The sequence below is a fragment of the Callithrix jacchus genome, chromosome 10 (assembly GCF_049354715.1).
Source record: "Callithrix jacchus isolate 240 chromosome 10, calJac240_pri, whole genome shotgun sequence".
In the NCBI taxonomy this organism is placed as follows: domain Eukaryota; kingdom Metazoa; phylum Chordata; class Mammalia; order Primates; family Cebidae; genus Callithrix; species Callithrix jacchus.
This window is the reverse complement of record NC_133511.1, coordinates 108,314,208-108,319,277: the sequence shown is the minus strand read 5'-3', so window position 1 is coordinate 108,319,277 and position 5,070 is coordinate 108,314,208. Positions and strand designations below refer to the sequence as shown.

Genomic DNA, 5,070 nt, shown 5'->3' with positions numbered 1-5,070 from the left:
TTTCTGCCTCAGCCTCTTGAGTAGCTGAGACTGCAGGTGTGTGCCTGGATAATTAAAAAAATATATATTTTATAGAGATGGGGTTTCACCATGTTGCCCAGGTTGGTCTTGAACTCCTGGGCTCAAGTGATCCTCCCACTGTGGCCTCCCTAAATGGTGGGGTTGCAGGCATGGACCACTGCATCTGGCCTTAAGTGTTTATTTTACTTGCTTCATTAGTGCCATGAAGTGGGAGGTATAATCTTCACTTTACAGATGAGGAGACTTAAGACTTTGCAAGGTTGAGCAACTTGCCAAGATCACACAGACATAAAGCAGGCAAGCCAGGATTTGTAACAGGCCTGCCTTTCTCTGAGCCTAGCACTCTCTAGAATACTGTACTCGTCAATGAAATGAATCTGTCCCATGCTTTCTGATTTGCAGAGCTGGTTGTATTAGGGAAGAAAGCTGGGAAGTGAGAGGAGGAAAATAAACTGTGTTCTTAAGGGGTAAAAGTGGAATTTCTTGAAAAAGCCAAGGGGATCGATGTATGAGAAAAAGAGGATGAGGATGAATGTCAGGAGCTATACTAGAAAATTCTAATTCTCTGACTTTACTGCCCAGAGAGAATGGAAACATTCACTGACATGAATGGAAGGCTCCAGCAATTAGAGTGTTAATATTCTGTGTAGTCACAATTATGTTGTAACTACCAATTATGGGAAAACTCATCATTTTACTGTAATGTAATTACATTAAATAGCACCAGTCATGTCGGTGCAAAGACTGGGGCAGCCTCTAGTTATCCACTGTACCCAGACACCTCAGCCTGGATAGGAATAATTGGTGTAATGTGGTTTTGCATTTCAGTGTTGGCTTCCATATTCCTCAGGAAATCTTATCTTGCTTTCTGATCCTCCCTTGTGTGCGTGATTCAGCTGTGTTTGTGAGCCAGAAGCTGATGAGATGTTAGCATCCCCAGTCTAGGTGTGTCTGAGTATTTCCCTGAGCAAGAAAGGATTTGAGAGGAAAGAATCTCTTACAGATGGTGGGCCCTCTGAGAACCAGGACAGTCTTTATTTATTTATTTATTTTGAGACAGGGTCTTATCCTGTCACCCAGGCTGGAGTGCAGTGGTACGATCTCGGCTCACTGCAACCTGTGCCTCCTAGGTTCAGGCGATCCTCCAGTCTCACCTCCTGAGTAGCTTGGACTACAGGCAGGCACCACCATGCCCAGCTAATTTTTTATTTTTTTTTAGTAGACATGGGGTTTTACCATGTTGGCCAGGCTAGTCTCAACTCCTGTCCTCAAGTGAGCCATCCGCCTCATCCTTCCAAAGTGTTGGGATTATAGGCATGAGCCACTGCACCCAGCCTCGTTTGCTTATGTTTCAAAAAAATTTTTTCTTCCCTGCAAATCCCACTCTTTTCAATCCAAATCTCCTTCTTTTCAACATTTGGAGGGTGGCTTCAAGGATTAGTTTGTGTGGGTCTCTACGTTGGAGGTTATACATTTTCTTCTTTTAAAACCAATCACTTGTGAAGTTGATCTCAATGAATATCCTTGGGGAAAATCTACATCTTAGAAGGACAATGGGAGTTGCAATGAGGTGAAGAGGCTCAAAGGTATAAGAAACCAAAAAATGGTCTTATTTTTCTTCTTTCTTTGATCCTTAGATTTGGCAGTGATCTGATTTAAGCATTAGGGGAGAGCAGCAGATGGTGTGATTTATATTCACATATAGAATGCTTTCCCAAGTGATTCAAAGGCCCTGGTGGGTTTTAAACATTTTAATAGCTGTGATTATTTTGTTGTATTTTATAGACACATTGTGTTTTGGTCATTCCTGATTGATTTCCTCTCAATTCTAAAAGCAGCAGTGGTAAGAATAGGCACCCCTTATTTAAGATATAGGGAAAACAGGATGGACGAGATGATTAAAAAGTAAGATTTATCCTGGGAGATGTCAGCACAGGTCACTGCATCATGAACTGGGAGTGAACAGAGGCCCTGAGAGCCCAGCCTGTTGGAATTTAGTTCATTCTCCACAAAAAACAGGTACGATTACAGTGGAGGCCAATAACCAACTTGCACCAGCTGTGGGATTTGTAACTTCCTGCTGACTGATGGGCCTCACCTTTCCAGATGAATTTTCTTTGCTTATATTTAGTCTCCACCGGAAGGATTTTATCGCTCTCAGTGAAGTTAGAGAACTTGGGCTTTTCAGCTTGGACTGTATGATTGTAAGTGTAACTGCAACTGGCCTTCTTAATTAATATCTAGAAGAAAGAGATGTTACTTTGGAGAAACCCTCAAGCTATTTCAAAGAGAGGGAAAATCAGAATACTATGAGTTGCCTCATCTTCACAGGGAGAATCTGAGGAGGATGACACTGAGCTGGAACCTGGAAGTGAGAGCATTTTAGGAAACTCTGGCTCATCATAAGGACCCCAGTGGATGTGCTTCTGGCAATGCTACAGACCCTGGAGTAAGCAAATATCTAAATAACGGCATGAAGTTTTCAGAATTAGCTATCCCTCCTCTATATTTTGATCTTAATTGTTGACTACCTAACTTAAAGCATTTTATTGTCTACTTTTACCCCAATGTGATTAATGGTTATGATACAATTCAAAAAGTCATAGAGGAGACATTATCCTGCTTCTCTGTTGCATCGACCTCAACGTCTTGCCTGAGTCCTCCATTTGTCCTACATGCCTATAGATGGGTGTGCTCATTTCACACCAACTCAAGAAATGGAAACTAAACAGCTAGAGAAAACCTTCCCTAACACTGAAACCAATGGCGAATTTGGTAAATGCCTTGCAGAAGATATGGAAGAGGAACAAGCATTTAAAAGATCTATAAACACTGATGGTTGAATTTTGCATTGCATTTCAGAGCAAGAATACTTGGGCAGTGATTGGAAAAGGAGGTAAGAATATTAAGGTTTTCTGTACAGACTATAGTGCCAGGGTTCTAGTGCCAAAGGGCAGTGGTCCCAAGTGCATACTGAGTTCAGTGCTGATACTGAAACAATTGAAGAAATTCTGAGGAAAATCATCCCTACCTTGGAAGAGTACCACCATTATCAAGGAAGCAACTTTGACTGTGAGTTGAGGCTGTTGACTCATCAGAGTCTAGCAGGAGGAATTATTGAGGTCAAAGATGCTAAAATCAAAGAGCTTCAAGAGAACAACAATCGAGCTTTGCCAGGAATGCTGCCCTCCTTCCACGGACAGAGTTGTTCTTATTGGAGAAAAACCATGTGGTTGTAAAGCACATACAAATCATCCTTGATTTTATATTTGAGTCTTTTACAGAGGATGTGCACAACTTTATAATCCCAATTTTCATGATGTAAGCTATGATTGTGGTGGTTTTACAATGATGTCTGATGACTGGGCCATGAATGCCTGGTGGGGTTTCTGAGGCAGGGAAGAGGTGGTTTTGAGAGAATGTCTATCAGTCAGGGTGAGCATTCATGTTGCCATCTAGAAGAGATTATGATGACATGACCACTTCCTTTTTCTTTTGGACAAGGTGGCAGGTGTGGTAGCAGAACTGAGAATCTTCCTCTTCCTCCACTATCACCATCAAGAGCAGGAGACATAGGGTCTCTGACAGAAGAGGAAGACCTGGAGATGGTCACAGTGGCATGGCTGGCTTCCGTGCCAGTGACACTTGGGATTCTGCAATAGATACATAGGGCCCATCAGAATGGTAGGTGGCTTATGAACCACAGAATGTCTCCAGATACAATTATTCCCATGCAGGGGACTGCAGCTCATATGGTGATCTTGGTGGGCCTATGATTACTACACAAAGAACTATTCCCAAAGATTTGGTTGGATCTATTATTGGCAAAGGTGGTCAGTGAATCAGACAAGTCCATCCTGAGTTGGAGCTTCAGTTAAAATGGATGAGCCTTTAGGAGGTGAAGATCAGATCTTTATCATTTGAGAAACGTAGGACCAGGTATAGAATGCATAGTATTTGCTGCCGAACAGTATGAAGCAGTTTTCTGGGAAGTTTTTACTAATAGTAGTGAGGAACGGAAGCAGTCTTGCATCTCTTTTTTTTTTTTCTGCTTCTATTTAAAAACCCATCATTCCTCTGCTTCACAGGTGTTTTGCATTTGAGGTGTAGCGAAACCTTTGCTGTTCACCAGATGTAATGTTTTCGTTCCTTACAAACAGGGTTGGGGGTATAGGCAAGGCCTTGCAAAAACTAATGTTGAAATTTTGAAACAGCAGTAGAATGAGCGGATTTTATCTTCTGTTCCTTGCTACTGGTTTAAAAAGAATGTTCCCTGGTTAAAAAAATGCTCCCCCATGTAATTTTTGTAATCACCTTACTTTGTGGTCACTGTTAACATTTAAGGGGTGAGACAGGGAGGAAAAGTAACGGTAGACCACATGTCCATGGCATCTGTTCAGAGCAGTGTGCAGACTGTAAGGTTCCTTTGTAAGAAATGTTTTACAATTTTTAAGACAAATTTAGTCAACCTAAACTTAAGAGTCACAGAGGATGTAAAATAGAAGTGAAAGACTCCCTTCTTACCCCTCACCCCTGCATCACACCCATTAAGACTAACAACTGTGAATTGTTTCTTGTGTCAATCCTGTAAGATCATTTTTAAATAAAAATAAGCATGTGTGCACGTGTGTGTGTGTGTCTAATATTCTTTATATATTTCTACAGCTTGGTTTAAAAAAATTTGCACTATATATCAGGCAATGCTCTATATCATTAATAGATGTAAATGGTTTATTTTAAAATATTACAAATTATTACAGTGCATAAATGTACTCTTGTTTACTTCCATCCCTTATTGATAACCATCTGGGTAGGGGCAAACATTATTTTTCTTAACGCTTTTAAAAAATTTTTATCATTGCAAACAATGCTATCCTCCACACTTTTAGTGCCAATTCAGCTTAGATACCCAAAGACCAGAGCTGGAAGTATCTTCAGAGGTCAGCAAGTTCAGTTTCCTTTATTTGCAGGTGAGAAAATTGAGGTCAGACAAAGAAGAGAAGTGATTTGCTCAGGATTATATATGCTGTTATGGTTTCACCATATATA

General features: G+C 40.8%; 1 pseudogene; it reads left to right on the top strand.

The window, feature by feature from the left end:
• Positions 1-1,114: 1,114 nt before the first annotated feature.
• Positions 1,115-4,645, top strand: LOC108593925 (heterogeneous nuclear ribonucleoprotein K pseudogene; annotated as a pseudogene).
• The last annotated feature ends 425 nt before the right edge of the window (positions 4,646-5,070 follow it).